Genomic DNA, 25,674 nt, shown 5'->3' with positions numbered 1-25,674 from the left:
GGAAGATCATTGTAACTCAGATTATGAGTATTCTGCTGAATACACTCTCAGAGTTCCCAATGTAAATGAAGAATTTGTTATGCCCTTAGGCAAAGGTGAATTGTCAGCAGATTTAAACACTGATAGCAGCAGTACAGTGCACACAGGGGTGGGGAAGTTCCCCATGGTGAAAACTCCCATGGCAACCAGAGTTGCAAACCTTGAAATGTATTCACCTGGAAACATGTTTAAAGGGAAAATCCATGAAATTAATTCAGGAATGCATGTTTACAAACAAAGTTCCCAAACTTATGTAACCCCCACAGAGCACTCAGAGACTTCTAGTGATGGTGCAAATGTTTGCATGCTCTCAGAGAGACCACATGCAGAGTGTCATTCTGCAAACCACACACCAATTAACAATGACAAAAAGGATCACCAGGATGAAAATGTTTTTATGCCCTGGTGCCATAACCATTTTATTACAGGTGTGGAAAGACAGAAAGCCCTGGGACCTGCAATACATATTTGGCAAAGTTTAACAAGTTTCTCTCCCCACAAAAGTAGGTTTTTTCAGAAGCTCCAAGATTCTTCCAAACTAAGGAGCCACACCAAGCAGCAAACGCTATGGTTAAAGACAGTCTGGGACCAGGCTGCATCACAAGGGAGTATGGTCACAAGTGAATACGGTAGTATCATTCCTTTACTTGTTAGATCCAATGAAGCCATTGTTTGCTTTGATGTTCAAACAGCCACAGTTTCCAAATTAAACCTGCATCATATCTGCAGCGACAATTGTGCTGTCATTGACACACAATGTGACAGGAAAGATTGGCACAGGCCAGAAACAATTGTTTGTTTGTTATTCAATCGTTAAAAGACACATTTGTAAATTCTGTACCTGATAACATGCAGCAGATAGGACAGAATGCATAGCAAGCTATGTTAAATCACTGTATAAATATCTGTGATAGTCATTGTATGTATTTTTGTTTGATTCATAGTAATCCTGGCAACCTGTATACAGAATGGTGCAAGACTCCAAAAAGACTCCAATTTACAAGGGAAAAGGTCTTCATTAACCCTTTCATCGCTGCTATCCAGCAAAATCTACATAGCATCCCTAAAGACTGATATATGGACAAATCCTCAAGGAGTTTTCCAGTTTCACAAGAAAGGGGAAGGTTTTCATTAACCCTTTCATCACAAGTAATCATTACTTGTCTTTCAAACTACATGTACACTCCCACAACAGTGTACAGCACATCTAATCACTGTGATTATACAGAACTGTCTCATCCCTTCATATACCTTAATCACATATATGTAAACATTTGTCTGATATATATTTTATATCATTGTATTATATACCTTGTAAATATTTTATGTTTTTTTTATATATTACACAATAGATACTACCTATGCTTCCTTCGTAAAAGCTTCAAAAGTAATTAAATATCTAATACAGGATGGTATACCACGTTATAACAAATTGGGCCGAGATTATTAAGTGGGATGAATAATTCTCTTAATAAAGACTGTCACAAGTCTAAGATAATTATTTGTAGCATAACAGGGTCACTGTATATGCACATGGCTGCATATAAAATAATATTGGATGGAATTAGATATATTTAAAGCCATTCCTAAATGATATTTAATATCTGTTTGAAGCAAAATTATATTCATTTATTGTATTGATAGGATGTTACTATATACACATCAAAAGCATTTTAAATAATTATTAGTCAAAATATAGGTAGGATAGAAAACGCCTTTATATGGGTTAAACTGGTATAAGTTTATGTAAGATTGAGATGTATAAATAGGTACAAGGTAGAATAAGGAGATTTAAGACTGCATGGTAATTTATTCAGTGAGGAAATACAGAACAGAGTAGGTGTACTACTCACAGCCATTTGTGGTACTATTGCCCGAAGACAATTAAGACCTACTATTAACAAGCAAGGAAAGAAAGAAAGAAAGAAAAAAAAAAAAAAAAGACTGTTTCATATATGCCTGTTCTATTCAAAATCACAACCTGTTTGTGCAAAAGCAATATGGACACTGGTCACAACTGCGGCATTGGATAAACGCAAAGGAAACAGAACTGCTAAAGACTGTATAAAGACTATTACTATTACTGAGGGTCGTCACAAGTACTGAATGTTCAAGACACAGCACTCGACGTACACAGCCCTCTGCCTCAAACAGCGAAATGGCAAGCAAAGGAGCAGCTGCTACGAAGAATTCTACTTCTAGTAATGGTGCAAATGTTGCAAACGCAAGGCCATAATGCAAACGCAAGGCATCTCCAATTGCAAGCAAACCACGCAGATGACAGTCTTATCCCAGTAAATTGCTACATACAAGAACAGCAAAAATGTCCAAACGTACTGATCCAGATACAGAAAAAAGGTCTACAATTGGGCTATGGTATTCCAAATGTCTGTAGAAATTAGTTTTCCTCATGAATACTGAATAAAAACCTCAGTTTTGTCTGCTTTAGTTAAAAGTAGAATAAGGTTAGGTAAGCTAAGAATTTTTAGAGATTTTTAAAATCATAATGGTTATTATTATTACACTTATGGTATATATTATGGTTACAACGAAAGTTATGTTTGAAGGAATATTTTGAAATGTATTTGGAAGCAATTACGCTAGTTTAATGTGTGGCCAATCAAAAGAATTTCTCATGGCCACAAGGGGGCGACTGTTGCCTTATAGGTAATTGTCTGCACTTAGTATAATATTAGGGCAATGGATATTGTCTGAATCAAAATATAATTCATTATAAATAGGCGATGTTACCATAGTGGACAGTATACTGGATATATATAGTAAGGAATAGATATGAAATAAGTTTGAATGTATGAGGTAATGTTTAGCTGATTTAAGAGATTAGGTTTGTGTATGTGTTTATATAGATATACTGTATATTTGTGTTTTACAGCAAGATGGTAAAAAATAGTGTAGGGAACAGGTTTATTCTGCTCTAGTCATAAATAAGGCCAGAGAGGTTACAGTAAGATCAAGAGTCATTGTAGAGAAAAGGTATTAGGCCATAAATGATAATAGGTATGTGACAGAGCTCTGTTGGTCATTGGAATTCACAGGTGTGCTTACAGTAGATCAGAATCTACTGGTTTGTCTATTGTCCAGTGAAGGTTAAAAGCTAGGGAGTATAAATTAACTACTATGAAAAGAGATCACATCCATTGATAAAACATTGTGTAACCGACCCCAGGAAAACTTGTCAATACAACAGAACTTTGGATGAAAAGACATTCCAGATTTTACAATACTATACTTGCTTAAGGCAGTGTGGACACCACACTTTTATGACACCATGCCTCCGTGAACAGGACACGACAGCCCAGTTCAATGTTTGTTTTATTACACCTTGGAATCTGACAAACCTATAATTACCTATTCCATTGGAAACTATGAGAATATGATAGTTTGAATTGGTAAAATATGAGATAAAAGGACCAGACTTGTAGTTAGGAGTTAGAAGGAAGAGGGAGAGGGAGAAGAAGAAGGAGAAGGAAGGAAGTCAGTCAGGAGGAGAAGTCATGGAGAACATGCAGAAGGAATGATTCTTGGGATGGCAATCTTTAACTTGCAAGTATACATTTTATGTTAGCAATTGAAACTGTTTGTGAAACTTATGTCATGTTGTTTTATGTTATGTAACGAAGGAAGCATATATAATTATAATTAGTATATATATCACTACTGTGTATATCTTATTCTGTACGATTTGATCTGCCTGTAAATAAAGAATCATATAAAAAGAGCGGTAATATTCAAGCTTGAACTCTCTTTAAGGAATCTTAACTTAATAACTTCATAAGTCATATGTATAAGGACTGCATATATGTATCAGCCAATTAGTTTGTAAGCCTGACATAATATATTTGCAGATATATATGATAAATGCATATTAATTGAAATATATCCATATATTAAATACCATATATGATATATTAAATATTAATATTCATAAATATGATTCCATAAAGCAATACCATAAATCTAAGCCCTAAATATAACCCTGCCCTGAGATTCAACTCTAAATCTATTAATAGTTTTGGCCATAATCCAACCTTATAATCATAAATTTAACCCAAGATCTAAAATTATTCTTTGCACTAACAGAATCCTTATCTTTCCTCAAATTCTAAGGGAGGAATTCAAAGGAGAGGCCATGAGGTGCCTCAGAAAAAATCAGATGAAGCTTCTTCCTAGCCAATAATATCGCTAGTTTTTTGTAATGTGCGCAGCCAAGAATAGGGGCGGCACATCATGCTAAATTGATTAATCTACGAAAGATGTAGGCAATACAATCGTTGAAAGGTCAATAAAATTGTTTTACTGTCCTGCTGTCTAAGGAAAGGACTTTGTATCTGTGAACTGCTGTATACTGTGCAAATCACCCCTCAAGTTTTGTGTCTCAATATACTCATGTAAATTGCGGTTATTTTTCCTTATTATAATAATAATAATAATAATAATAATAATAATAATAATAATAATAATAATAATAATCATGAATATGCAATATTAGAGTGGTACTCATTAAGCATTTACAACCAAAAATAAGGGTTCAGCGTACAAACATACCTCCCAACATGACCCCCTCTTGAAGGGGCAGAATGCTCCTGGACTTTTCTCTTAATTTAGGACTGCATACCCTCCAACATGACCCGCCCCACTAGGTACAAAATGCTCTGTTTCTGGACTTCCCTCTTAATTTATTATTGCCATCACCTGTGAAGAAACAGCTTTCCTATCATTCAACTAGTTCAACACAGGTGATGGAAATCATAAATTAAGAGGGAAGTCCAGAAACAGAGCATTTTGTACCTAGTGGGGCGGGTCATGTTGGAGGGTCTGCGGACTGTCATCACCTGTGCTGAAACACCTTTCTTATCCATTAACCTGTTCAAAACAGATACCAGCAATCACAAATTAAGAGAAAAGTCCAGAAGCAGAGCATTATGTCCCTCCTGAAGAGGGTTATGTTGGGAGGTAATGCAAACTGGATGCAAAAAGTACCATATAGTTTAATAATTGTTAGGCAAGCATGTTAATAGTGCCCCTAGTGGTGTAGTCAGTTACTGGAGAGCAACCCTTTTCTTGGCAGAGTAAGGAATGAACCTGTGGCTCTTTATGGTTTGCGATGGCTGATTGTACATACACGAGCTGCCCACGTTGCGAGTTGCACTTTGATGATGATGGTATATACTGTACATAGCTTCCAGGCTGCTGAGCTTCCTATTGCCTGAACACCGCCCCGAGCAGTCAACTTTAAACAAATCAGCCGCAGCAGAGCTCTGTTTCCCTCCGCCCTCATCTGGGTGAAAGCGAAAATAAGACTTGTCGCTATTGCTGCGCGCAGTCACATACAGCGGACGCTACAATGCGGGCGCGGCGCAGTGGGACGGACACACGCTGATGAGTCCTGACAGCCAGGAGCCTGTGCCACACACAGACACGGTAAGGTTACCCTCCTCACATCTCTCCGTGACTCCTGCTTAGTAATGGGGTTATATTGGACATATAAGTCTGTAGTCCTTTATACTCTAAACAGAAGCTTTTATTATTGTTGTTTTGTGTGTGAGCTCCATGCAGCTGTAAGTACATTGTAGACTGTGCCACTGCCTACAGTGTGTAGAGAAGGAAGGCAACCCGTAGAGACAGGCTCAACTACAACGTGAAAATATGTTGGGACTGGTAGTCCAACAAACTGCAGCACCAGAGTTTGCTCCTTGTATGGTGCGCTTTTATCTTAGCTCATTATGTAAATGAAGCATACTGTAGGTTTGGTTTGGAAAATTATACTGTAGGTTTGGTTTGGAAAATTATGAATATTGCTATATTGATATGAATACAGTATGGGCAGGAACAATGAATCAGCGCAGGGATTGCATGCGGACATCATTAAACTGCCATGATTTACTGTCCTGTACCAGCTTCCCCTTGCTAGACACTTGTTGGTGCATTTTGCCAGCTCATATCTCACTTGGAAATTCAGAAACTGTGTTTATGGTTCTTCCTTCCTAGACGTTCATGCTCATTTAATTTTTTCCTGTTTTGAAAAAATATACTGTATATTCCCAAAGAGGTCGCTTATATGTAAGGAAAGTACATAAAAAATGTCAAGAGTCTTATTTCTGTGCAGGGTATCTCCCATAGGTGGTCATTCCGAGTTGTTCGCTCGTTGCCGATTTTCGCTATATTGCGATTAGTCGCTTAATGCGCATGCGCAAGGTTCGCAGAGCGCATGCGCTTAGTTATTTTACACATAAGTTAGGTATTATACTCACGGCATAACGAGGAATTTTCATCGTTCTGGTGATCGTACTGTGATTGACAGGAAGTGGGTGTTTCTGGGCGGAAACTGGCCGTTTTCTGGGCGTGTGCGAAAAAACGCTGGCGTTTCTGGGAAAAACGCGGGAGTGTCTGGGCGAACGCTGGGTGTGTTTGTGACGTCAAACCAGGAACGAAACTGACTGAACTGATCGCAATGGCTGAGTAAGTCTGGAGCTACTCAGAAACTGCTAAGAAATTTCTATTCGCAATTCTGCTAAGCTAAGATACACTCCCAGAGGGCGGCGGCCTAGCGTGTGCAATGCTGCTAAAAGCAGCTAGCGAGCGAACAACTCGGAATGAGGGCCATAGTACATACAGTACTATGGGCAAGATTCAATTGCTTTCTCGCCAGTAGATGGTACCCAACAGAGCCATTCAGTTGTTGCTCCGATCGGGCGTGAGGGGTTGCCTGTGCCTGTATTTCCGTTTGCACTCTCCGTGGGTGGCGAGCTGAAATAAATAAGAAGTGACCAGTTTAAGCATTCAAATGGGACTTTTCACGTCTCGCCCAAAACTTTGGTCAGGTTTAGCTGCTTTACATGGCTTAACCCAGCCTCTCTGGGCATGACAAACGCGGTAAAAAAAATTACATATCACTGCCACTTTGGTTGTGTCTATGTTACCTTCGTGCTCAGGACCTGGAAGTGACAAAACTAGAGGGCAGGAGAGAACTTCCGCCCTTACAGCGCCTAAATGTTTTCTTCGTTCCCCGTTCGTTTGGGGTAAAAAAAAAAATTCTATGCAGCATTGGACCCTTGCGGGCTCGCTTCGCTTGCCACGCTTCGGGCTCGGTGTCTCGTTCCGCTCCGCTTGCTACACTTTACTATTCCAAATAGATTGTGACATGGACCCAGGGGGTTATCGGAAAGGTCCTCTCCACGAAGAGAAACTAGACGCTACCCTGCCACTTTAGACCGGATCGGCAGTGGTAATTAAATATCGCCCGCTGCCTAAGAAGGGATAACACTTTTCTGTAACTCTTTGTGAAACAGAGTCCACCTCTAAGATCAGATGCAAAGGAGTGCCATTATAGGGTTCTACCAAGATACTGTTCCCCTACCACTCTGATCTTTGTTGGAGATATAGGGGGTCATTCCGAGTTGATCGCTCGCTGCCGATTTTCGCAGCGATCAGGTAAAAAAATGGTAAAACTGCGTATGCACCGCAATGCGTACGCGCGTCGTACAGGTACAAAGAGCATTGTTGCTGTGCAATGCTTCTAGCAACGAATCCATTCGCACAGCCGATCGCAAGGAGATTGACAGGAAGAGGGCGTTTATGGGTGTCAACTGACCGTTTTCTGGGAGTTATCTCCTCCTGCTGACGCTTTTCGAGATAACTTTTTGTTATTGAACAATCACCAGTCTAAAGAAAGAACATGTGTTATGCTGGGCATACACAGACCAACAGGCATTTTATCTGACAGTGCAGATATCGCAGGCGTACACTGTTAGATCTCTCACAGTGTATTAGCCATGACATCGGCGCTCTGCCCCCGGTAAGGAGACATTTCTCCGTTCCTCCCGTGTGAAGGAACATGGGAAATGTCCATCAGTCGGCCGAAGCGGAGTATACACTGTCCAGTGCGGCTGACATGACCCTTTCAGAATATCGAATCGGACATGCTGAACGATCTGGCATGTCTGACCGATCAATATTACTACATTGGTCGCCTGTATACACGTTGCAATAACCTGGCCGATACGCTGATATCGGGTGCACTGGATAGATGATTGTAGCGTGTATGCCCAGCATTAGTTGTACTTCAGCCCCTGCTGGTTGCCGTGTACATATAGCAGTGAATAATGAATGAGCCTACTTGTGCAAATCGACAAGTTTGAAAAGGTGAGATGTCAGCTATAGAAAGTTGTACCTTGTGCATAGATGTGAGGGTGCAGCTGCTGCAACTGAGCTGTAAGCAGCGGGGGGTCTTACTGTGAACAGGGGGAATTTCTATCTGAACTATGCCCATTTCACCGAATCTGGCTTATGCTGGCCATACACTAGGACGACCAGCATCCTATCCGATTGCTGTCACGATTTCCCTTCAATTCTCCTGGGAGCTCTGGACACATGATTTGGTTTTTTTGGACACACAATGTGCATACGATGAAACATTGAAACATACGATCTATCGAGCGATTGTATGGCTCACAAAAAGCACGTGATCACCTTGAAAAAAAATGTCACTCAGAATGACGCTGATCGAACGATGCATTGTATGTACATAAAACATGGTACGATGTGCATACGATTACGACGGACAACATGGGCTGCACGTATCATCATTTGATGCGATATTCGACCTGTGGGGCTGCGCATCGCATCGTAATCTTACCCAAAACACGCAAGATGTGCACACGAGGCATCGAATGACACGTCAAAATCGTACATTTGTACGCGATATCATCCTAGTGTATGACAAGCATTAGTCTTTGAGTCAGTAAAATTAACAACACATTAGCCGGACTAGATCTGTGGGGTATATTTACTAAAATTCGTATTTTTCAGAATGAGGTTAAAGTTCAAACACGAATGACATCGCAAGTGTAAATTTGCAACTTTTTGAATTTATTACGACTAATTTGCTAAGCTGTCGTATTCTGCATTTTCGTGTTTTCCGATGTCGATGTCATTCGTATTTTTTGGCAGTGTTTTACGGGAGTGAATAGTAAAACACTGCCGACATTAACACAATGAATCTCGGCCGGATCTGCGGTTGACCGAAAGTAACCTCACCGCTGACCGCAAAGTTCCCACCATTGGATACAATGGAGCGCATAGGCGCAACATTGTATCTCTGCCGTGTGCAGCCTGACAGACACTACAGGAGCACACAGCCAATCAGGAAAGTGCCACGACGTGGCGCTCCCTGATTGGCTGAAGGGACCCTCTTTGACAGGAGTCAGGGGGGGTCCTGGCAGTCGGGGAAAGGGGTCCCATGTGAAACATGGGGCCCCTTTCAGTGCGTGGTCGGGTTTCCGTTTTTTTGTTTTGCCAAGTACGTGGATTATACAAAGAACAGAAGGTACACTGGATTATGTGAGTATAATTTTTTTCACAGGTACCCCTAGGATTCTACATCGAGAAGAGGACCGAGCCTCGTGTGAACATAGGTAAGTATGTATGTTTGGAGGTGTGCATGTATGTAATAAACTTATACTGTCACGGTGTGTGTGTCCTGTTTTTTTCTGGGGTATTTTTTTTGTAGTAGTACTACAGGTGGTATCCGTTCACATGGTCGACCATGTTATGGTCGACAGTGTTCGCAAATACGCGCTATAACGCGTATTTTACCCCATAATTGCCGGTGGGGACTCAAAAATAAAAAAACGCAGGGTCCCTCAGGACGCGCTCTGACCAATGAGCAGCGCTGTCCTGTGCCGTCAATCATTTCTGCTCTCCAACTGCAGAGGAAAGGGAGGAGACCATGGAGCATGTGATCTCCCTCCCTTCTCTTCCCTCTCCCTCCGCTCTGCTCTGCACCGGACCCGGATTCACTTGGGGGCTGTGGCGCCAGCCGCCTATCCTTACATAGGGACCGCGCTGGTCACAACAAACTGAGTTAACCCCCGGCTCCCCGGGCACGTCTTCTGGCGCGTTGCCATGACAGCGTCCTAGCAACCGCCGGGACAGGAAGGAGCCCAGTTGTGTCACAGCTCTCCCGTGTATGTATGCAATCCAGAAATTCAGTGAGAGAAAGAGTGTGTGTGAGTGAGTGAGTGTGCGTGTGTGTGTGAGAGAGTGTGTTCCAGAAATGCTCACTTATATGGTGTGAGCATGGAATCAAGAGATGCTCAGTTATGGTATGTGTGTGTGTATTGAATCCATATGGAAAACGGTGCATGATGGCGGATTACCTGATCACCGGGGGCACCTGCTATGTACTGGATGATCGTCTCTCTATGCAGCAGCTCACCTGGGCCGGTGTGACCCTGAGCCCTCTGCTAAATGAGGGGACGCGCCTGTCTGTCTGCTAAGAATGTTCCGTTAGACTCCTGGGAGGGACAGCAATTAAGATATGTGGTACCATAAGTCCCAGCATGACGTGCTAGGGGGTGTGAGGAGACCAAAAGTCCCAGCATGATGTGCCAGCAGGGGTGATTGGACCATAAGTCCCATCACAACGTACCATGGGACCATAAGTCCCAGCATTATATACCGGCCTCGATGATGATACAATAAGTGTCAGCCTCTGGAACTTTTAGGTTCAGATGTGAAGTCATTGGTTGCCTAATAATGGGTATATGCCAGTCTTCTCCCAATCTAAGCCGTATCACTCCATTGTCAACTGGAATTATGTCTTCTGTAGTGGGGTCAAGTGAATGGGCTAGAAATAAAGGAAAACTTTTTTTTTGTTTAATCTCTTATCAGCATATTCCTATGTGTATAAGTGCTCTACCTTGTCCAAAGTGTATACCGTGCTCTATCTGGCGCAATATGTATAACGTGCTCTACCTGGCGCAGTGTGTATAAGTGGTTCTACCTGGCGCAGTGTGTATAGGAGGTTCTACCTGGCGCAGTGTGTATAGGAGGTTCTACCTGGCGCAGTGTGTATAGGAGGTTCTACCTGGCGCAGTGTGTATAGGAGGTTCTATATGGTGCAGTGTGTATAGGAGGTTCTATATGGTGCAGTATGTATAAGCGGCATTACTGTGGTGTAATGTGAATTGGCACTAGTATGTGACCACGCCCCCTCCCCACGAACCAGCGCCCCTAAAATTTTTATAGGAGGTTCTACCTGGCGCAGTGTGTATAGGAGGTTCTATATGGTGCAGTGTGTATAGGAGGTTCTATATGGTGCAGTATGTATAAGCGGCATTACTGTGGTGTAATGTGAATTGGCACTAGTATGTGACCACGCCCCCTCCCCACAAACCAGCGCCCCTAAAATTTTGCTGCGCGCCTTCGGCGCGCACTGTCTACTGTTTTTCTTGTGGGTGGCAACGATTCACTTTCTGCCAGAGTGCACCAAAATGTCTAATTACAGATCTGGTGCAGTGTCCTGTTTGCTAAACAGTCAAGCAGCATAGTCACCTCCTACCCCGTTGCAACACTTTTGTAGTGTCCAAATATCTGGTTTTATATTTGAATCATTAATAAAAACCTTGATTCCGATGGGACCCGGAGGAGGACAGGTAGGACCCCAATTTTTACAAGTGAGGGGTCCCTGGGACCCACTTTTTGTTGGGCTCAGCGCGATCACTGGTCGACAGTCATTAGGTCGACCACTATTGGTCGACATTGACATGGACACATGGTCGACACATGAAAGGTCGACACATGAAAAGGTCGACGTGAGTTTTTTATCTTTTTTTTTTCTTTTGGGGAACTTTTCCATACTTTACGATCCACATGGACTACGATTGGAACGGTAAAGTGTGCCGAGCGAAGCGGTAGCGGAGCAAAGGCACCATCCCCGAAGCATGGCAAGCGAAGCGAGCCATGCGAGGGGACGCGATGCACTAATTGGGGTTCCCAGTCACTTTACGCAAAAACAACACAAAAAAAGTAAAAAAACCCATGTCGACCTTTTCATAGGTCGACCTTTCATGTGTCGACCATGTGTCCATGTCGACCATGTCAATGTCGACCAATAGTGGTCGACCTAATGACTGTCGACCATAACATGGTCGACCATTCATACCGGAACCCTACAGGTACCAGCGGGCCCGGTTTTCCACCGCATGCTGGTACTTGTGGTTCTCCAAGTACCAGCTTGCGGGGGAGGCTTGCTGGTACTTGTAGTACTGCTACTAAAAACAATATTCACATTTTTTTCACAAGGCTATCAGCCCCCCATCCGCCGCCCTTGGATGGGGGGACAGCCTCGGGCTTCACCCCTGGCCCTTGGGTGGCTGGATGGGGGGGACCCTTTGATTTAAGGGGTTCCCACTCCTCCAGGGTACCCCGGCCAGGTGTGACTAGTTGGGTATGTAATGCCAGGGCGCAGGGACCAGTATAAAAGTGTCCCCCGGCTGTGGCATTATGTACCTGGCTAGTGGAGCCCGGTGCTGGTTTCAAAAATACGGGGGACCCCTATGCTTTTTGTCCCCCGTATTTTTGGAACCAGGACCAGGCGTAGAGCCCGGTGCTGGTTGTTGAAATATGGGGGAACCCCTGACATTTCCCCCCCCATATTTTTTCAACCAGGACCGTCTCAAAGAGCCCGAGGCTGGTTTTGCTTAGGAGGGGGGACCCCACGCATTTTTTTCCAGAAAATTTAACACTTTCCCACCCCTTCCCACTGATAAACATGCACGGATCTCATGGATCCGTGCATGCCTATCAGAACACGGTAAAAAAAGCAGGTCTGTTTTAAATCTGCTTTTTTTTACGATTTGTATTTTTTCACGGCAGTGTTTGGCTATTGCCGGCAGTGTTCGTGAAATACACTTTTTAGTAAATTACCGAGTTGTATCAAAAAACAGTTGTATTTGACCGATGGTGTATTCATTCGTATTTTTTTTCTTGGACTTCCAAAAAAATACGAATGCCCTCATCACTGCCGAGATTTGAGTTTAGTAAATTCCCGAGATGACACTTTGAAGAAAAAACACCATCTCGGTCAAAATCGGGAGCTTAGTAAATATACCCCTGTGTTCGAGAGACCAATCGCAAATTCTAATTGTTCGACATATACAGCTCTGAAGGTATATTTACAGCCTCTGACTCCCTTGTATTATAAGTAGAGGTGAAAGTAGGGCGGTACAGTGTACCATTAATAAGTATGTAGCCTGTACACTGTACTGCCTAACCCCCAAACCGCCAGCGGGACTTTGTTTTGTTTCATGTCTGACATGTTTTCCTGATCATCTGGCTGAAGCACAGATCTGTTAATTGACTAAAATAATAGATCTACCAGTAATATCTTGAAAACATGCAGTGTTAGGGTGTGCATGAGGACCAGATGTGGAAAACACTGGTCTAGAGGCCTGTGTTAGAGAGAAGTCACAGAAATGCCCTAAATATGCTCATAGTCTGTGCCTAAAGCATGAGATTGTCAGCAAAACAGACCTTAAATCATTAGACTAAAGCTATGTTTTTATAACATTCATTATTACATAGCTCTGTATTGGAAATCACTGAACAGCTTTGTTCATGTTTGTTTCCTTTTATTACATACAGTATCAGGCGCCAAAGATAGGCTCGATACGCACAACACAAATCAAGAGAACACCCTGTGCCAGCCTCGCTTCCTAAGCGCATGATGGAATCCGGACTCCAGGGGGTCGAGTCAATTCACCGACAGTTGAATAGCGCCGGGAATTAGGTCCCGGCGCTATTCAATTCAGCTCAAGTTAAGTCGGCGAATGCCTGTTCTCGTGGACTTAACAGGTTGATTTGTTGGGAGAACGGGCATTCTCCGACTTAACTCCCCGCCGCGATGCTGATTCCCGACAGAATCAGCCTCGCGTCGGCCGCACGGCAGCACTTTTGTCGGATTTCTTCTCTTATCCCCCGGGGTGAGAGAAGAATTCCTGACAATTGAGTGTCACTTGGCGCTGTATTGAATAGCGCCGGGAGCTAATTCACGGCACTATTCAACTGTCGGTGAATTGAATTGACCCCCAGGTCAGCACCAAAAAGGTCGACACCTGAACAAGGTCGACATGAGTTACTCACTTTTTTTTTCTTAATTTTTTTGTAGTTTTTCATACTTTACGATCCACGTGGACTACAATTGGGAACGGTAACCTGTGCTGAGCGCAGCGGTAGCAGAGCGAGGCACCTTGCCCGAAGCATGGCGAGGGGACGCGGTGCACTAATTGGGGTTCCCGGTCACTCTACGAAGAAAACAACACCAAAAAAACATAAACTCATGTCTACCTTTTTCCATGTCGACCTTGCTCGTCGACATTTTGTCCATGTTGACATATTTCAGACGTCGACATAAGGTATGTCGGCCAATTGATATCGACCTAAGGTGTGTCGACATTTTTGGTGTCGACCTTGAGTCCCATACCCGCGCATGATGCCATGCAGAGGGGACAGGGCCACTAGCATTGGGAGACTGCTCATGGGGCTGCACAGACTGTATGCTGCATTCCTGGAGCTTTGAAAGAAAACTGCGGGTGACACTGCTGCAGCAGTACTGGCTGCATCCCGCTATACAGAAGCATGGGTCGCTGGGCAACGACAGGGCCATGCTGTCTGTACGACAGTACTGCACGCACACACCTAGTTATGGCCCTGACACAAATGTATACACATTTCTCTACAAAAGGTAAATGGAAATTATAATGACACATGATTAAAAAATGGGTTACGGTCGTTAGGTCGACACTCATTAGGTCGACAGGTCAAAAGGTCGACATGAGGTTTTCACATTTTTTGGATTTTTTAATTCTTATGGATCCACGTGGACTACGATTGGAACGGTAATCTGTGCCGAGCAAAGCGGTAGTGGAGCGAGGCACCTTGCCCGAAGCATGGTGAGCGAAGCACTAATTTGTGTTCCCCGTCACTTTACGGAGAAAACGACAGCAAAAACAGTCAACAACCTCATGTCGACCTTTTGACATGTCGACCTATTGTACCTGTCGACCTAATGCATGTCGACCTTCCATGGTCGACCTAATGACTGTCGACCTAAGTTGTGTCTATCCAACGACCCATACCCTTAAAAGATAATGTGCCATAGATATATGCCGCAGTTGTGTCACATATTTGTCACTGTTTGCTTCTAGGCAAAAATAGGATTTTAATTACTACCGGTAAATCCTTTTCTCCTAGTCTGTAGAGGATGCTGGGGACTCCAAAAGGACCATGGGGTAAAGACGGGATCCGCAGGAGCTTGGGCACACTAAAAAGACTTTGGGTGTGAACTGGCTCCTCCCTCTATGCCCCTCCTCCAGACCTCAGTTATAGGAACTGTGCCCAGGAGAGACGGACATTTCGAGGAAAGGATTTTTGTTTAAACTAAGGGCGAGAAACATACCAGCCCACACCACAAACATACCGTACAACTGGAGTAGTATGAAACCAGATAACCGTATGAATTAACAACAGCAGCAAGCTGAATAAAACTAATACACAACCATTGTGTAAACAAATACAACCAGCAATAATACAACTGCAAGTAACAGTCCGCACTGGGATGGGCGCCCAGCATCCTCTACGGACTAGGAGAAAAGGATTTAACGGTAGGTATTAAAATCCTATTTTCTCTTACGTCCTAGAGGATGCTGGGGACTCCAAAAGGACCATGGGGTCTATACCAAAGCTCCAGACCGGGCGGGAGACTGCGGACGACTCCGCAGCACCGATTGAGCAAACATGAGGTCCTTATCAGCCAGGGTATCAAACTTGTAAAACTTAGCAAATGTGTTTGAATCCGACCACGTAGCTGCTCGGCAAAGCTGAAGTGCCGAGATCCCTCGGGCAGCCGCCCAAGAAGAGCCCACCTTCCTAGTAGAATGGGCCTTTACCGACTTCGGCAACGGTAGCCCAGCCGAAGAATGAGCCTGCTGAGTCGTATTACAAATCCAGCGAGCAATAGTTTGTTTAGAAGCAGGATTTCCAATCTTGTTGGAAGCATACAGGACAAACAAAGCCTCTGTTTTCCTGGTAAGAGCCGTTCCGGCGACATAAATTTTCAAAGCTCTTACAACATCAAGAGACTTTGGAACTGCCACAGCATCCGTAGCCACAGGCACCACAATAGGTTGGTTAATGTGAAACGAAGAAACCATCTTCGGCAGAAATTGTTGACGAGTCCCCAAATCCGCTCTATCCGAATGGAAAATGAGACAAGGCCGCCAACTCTGACACTCGCCTGGCCGACGCCAGAGCCAAGAGCATGACCACTTTCCAAGTGAGAAACTTTAACTCAACCTTACGCAAAGGTTCAAACCAGTGAGACATAAGGAACTGCAAGACCACTTCAAGATCCCACGGCGCCACCGGCGGCACAAATGGAGGGTGGATATGCAACACTCCCTTCACAAAAGTCTGAACCTCGGGAAGGACGGCCAATTCTTTCTGAAAGAAAATAGATAAAGCCGAAATCTGCACTTTTATGGAACCCAATTTCAGGCCTGCATCTACGCCTGCCTGCAAAAAATGGAGAAACCGACCCAAGTGAAACTCCTCCGCGGGAGCTGCTTTGGTCTCACACCATGAAACATATTTCCTCCAAATACGGTGATAATGTTTTGCCGTAACCTCCTTCCTAGCTTTAAGGAGAGTGGGGATGACCTCCCCGGGAATACCCTTCCGAGCTAAGATTTGGCGCTCAACTCCCACGCCGTCAAACGCAGCCGCGGTAAGTCCGGAAACACGCAGGGCCCCTGCAACAACAGGTCCTCTCGTAGAGGAAGCGGCCAGGGATCTTCCACTAGTAAGTCTTGAAGATCCGGATACCAGGCCCTCCGTGGCCAATCTGGAACGACGAGTATCGCCTGAACCCATGTTCGTCGAACGATCCTCAGCACCTTTGGAATGAGAGGAAGCGGAGGGAACACATACACCGACTGAAACACCCACGGAGTCACCAGGGCGTCCACTGCACTGGCCTGGGGGTCCCTTGACCTGGAACAATACCTCGGAAGCTTCTTGTTGAGGCGAGACGCCATCATGTCTATCAGAGGAATTCCCCAACGCTTTGTCACTTCTGCAAATACCTCTTGATGAAGAGCCCACTCTCCCGGATGGAGATCGTGTCTGCTGAGGAAGTCTGCTTCCCAGTTGTCCACTCCCGGGAGGAAGACTGCTGACAGAGCGCTCACGTGCTGTTCCGCCCAGCGTAGGATTCTTGTGGCCTCCTCCATAGCCACCCTGCTCCTTGTTCCGCCTTGGTGGTTTACGTACGCCACTGCTGTTATGTTGTCCGACTGGATTATGACAGGGAGACCCTGAAGAAGGTTATTTGCTTGCAGCAGGCCGTTGTATATGGCTCTCAACTCGAGAACATTTATGTGGAGACAAGATTCCTGGCTTGACCACTTTCCCTGAAAATGTCTTCCTTGCGTGACTGAGAACCTACGCAAGGAATGGGAAACCAGTCTGTTAAAATGTTCACAGGAACTAATGGCCATCCTCATTAAGCATAACCATCTAAGATTAGAGGAATGCACTAAAGAAATTGATCAAATTGGACTCTAACTGGAACAATGGGAACAGGATATGGGATTTCAAAATACATTCGGGAGAATTAAAAAAGAACTGGAAACTTATGAGGATGTGATAATAGAGAGAAAAAAAATCTAAATTCTCTAGGGATAAGAGGGACTTTCTTACGGGGAACATATTTAAGTGGACCCAGAATATCAAAAAACAACCAAATAGGAGAGAAATACAAAGATCTGATCAAACACCATCATCCTCTGAGATAGAACTCTCTGATACTGAAGATATTGACTCTAGAGAGATCTATAATCAAAGACGGGGTATTAACTCCCGGACCACAGCTTCCTCTTCATCCAATTCTTTTTTAGAGGATATCAGGGGTACCTTCCGTGGACGCCCCGACGAACCAAAACGAGACGGGGCAAAAGGAAGAAGGGGAAGAGAGAAATGGAAGTCTCCCCAGCCACATCGATATCCATCCAGGCGGAGAAAATAAACAACTCCGCTGAGTCAGCAACCAAACTTAAAATCATTAATTTGTCTAACCATATACTGACCCCTGACCAGACTTCAGTCCTAGAAAAGGGTCTTTCATTCTCGCCGACATCTGTACTTGATCCATTCAAATGGGAAACCAATTTAAGACTCTTTGGTCGAAAGTTGTTACTAACCAAGTACTTTAACCAAAAAAAGGGTGAGGCAACAACTACTCCCACAGATGTACTATCACTACAAGATATTGAAGCAATTAGGACCCTGGAAGAACTAGCTGATGAACAGGTGGAACCCTATGAAGATCTAAATCCACGGAACACACGACCAACGTGCAAAAAGAAATCTACATTTTTCCCAGGTGATCACATATGTCCAGAAATAAAAGTATTCCTCAACTTGGTGTCTAGGGACTTCGATAAATTATATCAGAAACAGAAACATCATCGGAAAATTGGCAATCTGACCCACTCACAAAAGCAAGCCCTCAAACAAATCCGTAGCTGGGATGATATTCTAATTAAGCCCTCAGATAAGGGTGGAAACATTGTCATCTGGCCAATTAACCTTTATCTGAGAGAAGCTAAACGCCAACTGAGTGACACCTCATGCTACAGAATTACCTTATTTGACCCCACTCAAAATTTTCTCATAAAATATAAGAGAATAATTGATAGACACTGCAAGGGGGAACCATCACAAAAGGAGAATGGGAATATTTGGCTACGCCACATCCCCACACACCAACCTTCTACTTACTGCCCAAAGTACATAAAAATGTTAAAAACCCCCCTGGAAGGCCCATTATACCAGGCAATGGGGGCCTTCTAGAGAAAGCCAGTTGCTTTCTGGATGTGCATCTCAGACATCATGTCCTGACCCTTCCTTCCTACATCAAGGATACCACTGATGTACTAAAAAAGGTCCATGATGTACATTTGGAGGAATCACACATCTTGGTGAGCCTCGATGTTGAGGCTCTGTACACCTCCATTAAACATGATTTGGGGGTTATGGCAGTAAGATACTTTTTATCTATAGAAGGAATTGGTGATTTTCAGGAATTTTTGTTGGAACTTTTGGAGTGTTTGTTACATCACAATTATTTCCTGTTTAACAATCGTTTCCATATCCAACTAAGGGGTACTGCAATGGGGGCAGCTTGTGCCCCCACATATGCAAATTTGTTTTTGGGCTGGTGGGAGCGAGAGTTTGTCTTTAATGACAACCAAGAGCACTACACCAACCATATCATCACATGGATGCGTTTCATAGATGATATTTTCATGATATGGGACGGCCCTGAAACCAAGTTTCAATACATCCAAACCCTTAATACCAATGACATCAACTTGAAATTTACCTATACCAGCAGTAGAGAGAGCATCTCCTTTTTAGACCTTAGGATTTATCGAGATGATAATAATAAGATTGCCACGGAGATCTTTAGGAAAGAAACATCGACCAATAGTCTCCTCCACTCCTCTAGTGCACACTTCCCGCCAACTGTTAGGAATATTCCCAAGGGTGAAATCCTTCGGCTCAAACGGAATTGCTCAGACGAACAAAGCTTCCGACTGAAGTGTGTTGAATTAAGTAGTCGACTTAAAGAACGTGGCTACAGTAATCGCCTGATAAAGAAAGCTAAATATGATGTGAGCAAGGTACAACGTGAGTCTCTGATATTTTCGGATAAAAAGCATCCAGAAACAAATAAAACAGGGACAATGAGATTCATAGGCGATTTCTGTGCCAACTGGAAAGAAGCTAGTCAAATTCTACAAAATCATTGGCATATATTACAAATGGATGATGATCTGTCTGAACGCATAGGTAATAAGATTAATATGAGTTGGCGACGAGCGCCTAACCTTAGAGATCAACTGGTGAGGAGCCATTTTTCACAATCATCGAGGTCCCGTATCCCTTTGAAGGGCAGCTACCCATGTGGAAACTGCAAGGCCTGTCCTCACATCTTCAATCAAGCAGTTATTATGGACAGGTACAATCAGTCCATTCAGATCAAGGACTACTTCAATTGCAGAACAGAAAATGTAATCTATTGTATCACATGCCCCTGTGATTTGAAATATGTGGGTATGACCTCACGCATGCTTAAAGTCAGAGCTTTGGAACACATAGGCAGTATTCGTAATGCCAGATCGGATGCATCCAAATTTAAGACCTTAACCACTGTTGCCAAACACTTTCTTCAGGCTCACGAGAGTAGAACCCAAGACTTACGAATCTTTGGCCTAGAACATCTTAAAATGGGCCTGAGAGGAGGAGACATAATGAACAAACTAAAGAAAAAAGAATCAGAATGGATCTTTAAGTTACATTCTTTGATACCGCGTGGCTTAAACGAAAATATAAACTATAGTGTGTTTCTCGAGTAAATCTCTTTTGATCTTAAAGCCCTACAAGAGGGACAGAGATATATATATATATATATATATATATATATATATATATATACACATCTCTCTAGGAATAGAATGTATAATGCTCGATATAAATACATGACATGTTTTAATAAATGGTGATCTCACAAAGAAAACCCAGTTTGGGTCTCCAAAATACTATTCTTTCTATATTTCCATCTGGTATACTTCATTCATTTTCATATACTATTCATATTTCTTCACTCAGCAATTTCATGTCTTGACACACAACCTAATATATCTCTGCTGTCCCTTCTTTGCATTTTTATCTTGATGATCAATTTCACTTCACGTCGATTTATTTTGGTGTTTAAAAGTCCAAAAAAATTATTTTCAACAATTGATAATCTACACATTTTTTCTTCACATATATTTTTCCATCTCTCTCCCTTTTTTCTTTTTATATATATTTTTTTATATATATATTTTTCACTTTGTTATTTTGTGTGTACTTATAAAGCCGCACTCACACATTTTTTTACACAGTCCCAATAGCAATATTTTTACAGTATCATTATTAGTTTTTATCTCAATCTATTACCTATCATCCTTTCACGTCACCCAGTCACCACCCTTGGTAATTAACTTTATCCAAGGGCGAAACTATCCACAATCATTTTATTATCACTTTCATTTTATATTCTATTCACAAACAAATCCCTTTGGAATCATATTAATGCCTACATGTGTCCCTAGTTAATAATATATAATTATCTATCAAAATAATATATTGATTAAATAATTTTTCTTAAATGATAATTGGACAAATATGAATTTCATATATCTATAGATGAAATATGTGGAGATTGCCATTTATACAGATTGCCATGCATGTACCTATATAGTTCTATCAGTAAACACTCTCTTTATAATTAATTCATCTATTGTGGTAGTTCTTATATATTCTTCACATCTCATCCTAATTTTTACAACTTTCTTCAATCTATATTTAATAGCACATGGAATTAGATCTACCTAATTATGTCTTGTTTTGTTCGGTTTCTGGGCTTACTACACTTAGACTCACCTGTTAATATAATTTAAACATCAATTTACCAACTCATTAAGGAAATTATTTAGACCTATACACCAAATAAATAGTTTAAATTCAGTGTCAACTAATTGTATTATTCTGGCATTAGGAGGACTGCCCATTATTGCATAATAGACTAAACTCTATCAGTACAATTGTTTCAATTTGGATAATCATTGTCCATTTACACAGCCCTATATAAAGCTGTGGCTGGGCTAGTAGGATTGAGGCTCCCATGAACAAGCCCGTCGGTGAAACGTACGTAGGGACTGACGTCATCAAGGGACGTCGTACGGCCACGCCCCCCGTTTGAAATTCGGGTGGCCGCAGCACCTTAACAGTGAGGTTACACGTAAGAGTTGTGTGGGGGAAAGTAGGAACGGGCTGGGCCGGATCTGCGGAGATGACAGAGTAACGCCGGCATCCAAAAACTGCTGGAGCGGCGACTGGTAACACCTTGGTCTATATTTTTTACAAAGTACTCACGGCCTCCATCCTCCCCCCTTTTCATTCCCCCCCCTCCCTCCCCCTCGCCCTGCGCTGTGCGCCCACGCCTGGGGACCACCAAAGGGGATTCTTGTGTATCTTGTGTCCCGCTGTATGGTGGAGGGTGTGCGAGGGGAGGCGGGAGCGGGTCGGGCCGGAACTCTGGAGGTGATTGATTGACGCCGGTATAAAAATTGGGCTGGATTTGTGACTGGTTAAACCCTGTCTAATACCCTTAAACAGATCTCCACCACGGCTTTATTCATCACGTCTCCCCCTCTTTTTCCCCCCACACCATATGCTAAACAATTGAGGTGCATGATTCAATATTTAAATGCACTAATACATTCTGTTTAGCATCCTCATTATTCTAAATTATTCATTGTTGTCCTCATTTAATGCACAAAAACGAAAGCATTAAAAAGGTGCATTTATTTCATATTTTATATGTTGCATATTTACGAGATACTTTGTTGTATTTGATTCATATGTTGTATATTATTTACAGCTATGTGGTTTATCTTATGTCTAAACTACCATAGGTTCAATATACTAACTAATGAAATTCTATAATTGGCAGATTTCTTGCACCTTTGTGCTAGTAAAAGACATTGCTGTACCTGCTATTCATGCTGCACATTATTTATATATATATATGTGGATTTTTCATTTTTTATATTTGTTTAAATTGAAATGAACTTGCAGATTTACTGCACCCCTTGTGCTAGCAAAGGATAACAATTGTTGGAACTAATCAGTATACAAAGTCTGATTATACTTCCACTGTAGTATTGTGCGATGTAATGAATATAAATGATCAATTTTTGAATTAATCAGTGTATCATAGTGTGCTATTTAAATAGCCTACATAACTATGCACACTTGGGACTACTCCTTTTGTTACAAGCTTAGGAGATAGTTTTTATTTTGCCCCACTGTTGAATTGTTACAAATTTAATATACCAACTAACTGAATTTGCAGATTCACTGCTGGAGAATTTTTCTGCAACATTGTTTCTTTCAATACTTTCATGTGAGAGATTAGGAATTTTTTCTGCTTACATTTATTATCTAAGGCAGTGGTTTCCAAACTTTTTTGAATCACGGCGCCCTAGAATATCAGAATTTTTTTCACGGCACCCCTAGGCCAAAAGTTTCTTATTAAGAAATTTAGAAAGAAATATTACATTAAGTAGATCGTGTTTATATGTCATCCTTAGGGTCAGTTGTGTGGTGAGGGACAAGATTTGCTTCTGTTTGGCCACATATTTTATGACTGGCAGCCACCAGCACTGGTTTTGCCTATTATATTGACCATGAATAATTTGAATTGGTCCTGGACCACCAACCCAGGGCACCCCTGCAAGTGTCCCGAGGCACCCCAGGGAGCCACGGCACACAGTTTGGGAACCTCTGATCTAAGGTGTTTTAGGTGCTTATCATTTTGTTAATTACCACAGTGTGCCATCTCTGTTCAATTATCTTCAATGGAATCATTAGCACATGTTGATTGATTAATTAATACTCAGGATATAATATAACCAAAGTGTGTGAACTTTATTTGATTTCTTGTATATGGAAATCAGCCATAACCTTAATACTCCCATGTATATCGGTATAGGAGCATAAGAGGAGATTAGTTATATAATTTAGAATGTTATCTGTATGAATCAGTTCAATTAAATCATACATTTCTGATTATTTCCATACTTACTAGAACTTTATCTCCTCTTCTTAGCACTCTCTCATCTGGCTGACAGCTGTGCTGGCAAGGGTTCTGCCCTTATCAGCGTACATTTGGCTGTCACAACAGAAAGCAGAAGTGCTTCTTCCTTTCTTCTGCCCTATTCTTAAGTGGAAGTAGAATAATCAATTTCTGATCTACTCCATTTAAAAACTGGTAGTGGCTCTCCCTTCCAACACTCTCTCATCTGGAAAAGCCTGGGGCCAATTCATCCAGTGACGTATAGCAGGCGGAGTACAGACAGTAGAAGTGGGTTCTCTCTTCCTTCATATGTCATCTTTACTATTCAAGGTCGTACTATCCTGAGAGTAGCCCGATCTTCTACCTCGGAAGCTGATAGGATAGACCTGGCTAGTACTTTGAAGGGGGACCGTTTAGGAATACCAGGCACTGTGGATATCACCAAGATGATCACTTATATTTTCATGTGAAAGCACTGGTGGAGCAGTTCTATTCTGCTTACTCTCACTTATTCTATATTTCACCTTTCTTTCTATTTTTATTTTGAATAATTAACTAGATATTTTTAAATAAATTTTGGACCATATAGGTCGATATTTTAATCGAACAGAATAAAAGTTAAGTTTTAGATCATCCATCATCATATCATTTTACAGTATATTGATTGATTATTATCACTAATTTCAATAAGAGTGCTCCCAAAAAGGATTTCTTTTGTCTTGTCCTTTCCTCATTACGTGACTGCGCCCCAGCCTCGGAGACTTGAATCTGTTGTCAGCAGGACCCAGTCCTGGATTCCGAATCGGCGTCCCTCTAGAAGGTGAGAGCCTTGCAGCCACCACAGGAGAGAAATCCTGGCTCTGGAAGAAAGAGTTATTTTCCGGTGCATGTGCAGGTGAGACCCGGACCATTTTTTCAGCAGATCCCACTGAAACACCCGGGCATGAAACCTGCCAAACGGAATGGCTTCGTAAGCCGCAACCATCTTCCCTAGTACCTGAGTGCATTGATGAATTGACACGCTTGTCGGCCTCAGGAGCTCCCTGACCATGGTCTGGATTTCCAGAGCTTTGACCTCTGGAAGAAACACTCTCTGTATCTCCGTGTCCAGGACCATGCCCAGGAAGGGCAGCCGAGTGGCCGGGATCAACTTAGACTTTGGCAAATTTAGTATCCAACCGTGATGTCGCAGAACCGACAGGGAGAGATCCACATTTCTTAACAACTGCTCTTTGGACCTCGCCTTTATCAGGAGATCGTCCAATTACATGATAATTGTGACCCCTTGCTTGCGCAGGAGGACCATCATCTCTGCCATGAAAACCCTCGGGGCCGTGGAAAGCCCAAACGGCAACGCCTGAAATTGGTAATGGCAATCCTGCACCGCGAACCTCAGGAAGGCTTGATGAGGAGGGAATATCGGGATGTGTAAGTAAGCATCCTTTATGTCGACTGACGCCATAAAATCCCCCCATTCGAGTCTGGAGATCACCGCTCGAAGAGACTCCATCTTGAACTTGAAAGTTTTCAAGTATGGATTGAGGGATTTTAGGTTCAGAATCGGTCTGACCGAACCGTCCGGCTTCGGCACCACAAAGAGGCTCGAATAGAACCCTTTCCCCCGATCTGACTGGGGAACCGGCATCACGACCCTCTGTTGACACAACTTTTGTATCGCATCCCTTTCCACCTCTCTTTCGGGAAGAGAAGTTGGCAAGGCCGACACGAAAAACCGGTTGGGGGGCATCTCCTGAAACTCCAGTCTGTACCCTTGGGACACTATGTCTAAGACCCAAGGATCCAGAGCCGAACGAACCCAGACCTGACTGAAGAATCGGAGACGACCCCCCCCCCACCGGTAGGGACTCCCCCGGGAGAGCCCCAGCGTCATGCGGTGGACTTGGTAGAGGTAGGGGAGGACTTTTGGTCCTGGGTGCCTGATACTGCAGGCGACTTCCTTCCCCTACCTCTACCCTTTGAAGCGAGGAAGGACAAGCCCTTACCTCTTTTGTATTTATTAGGCCAAAAGGACTGCATCTGCTGATGTGGTGCCTTCTTCTGTTGTGTGGGAACATAAGGAAGAAAAG

General features: G+C 42.9%; 1 protein-coding gene across 1 annotated transcript in view; it reads left to right on the top strand.

Moving 5' to 3' along the window:
* The first annotated feature begins 5,072 nt into the window (after positions 1 to 5,072).
* The window catches only part of TRAF5 (TNF receptor associated factor 5), a 192,559-nt gene continuing 171,957 nt past the window's right edge, over positions 5,073 to 25,674 (top strand). Inside the window, exon 1 of the mRNA XM_063918266.1 lies at positions 5,073 to 5,481. The gene's annotated coding sequence lies outside the window, so the exon portion shown is untranslated. The remainder of the gene's footprint in view (positions 5,482 to 25,674) is intronic.

This window comes from Pseudophryne corroboree, chromosome 4 (assembly GCF_028390025.1).
Source record: "Pseudophryne corroboree isolate aPseCor3 chromosome 4, aPseCor3.hap2, whole genome shotgun sequence".
Classification (NCBI taxonomy): Eukaryota; Metazoa; Chordata; class Amphibia; order Anura; family Myobatrachidae; genus Pseudophryne; species Pseudophryne corroboree.
The sequence above is the reverse complement of the archived record's forward strand: the minus strand, read 5'-3'. Positions and strand labels throughout refer to the sequence as shown.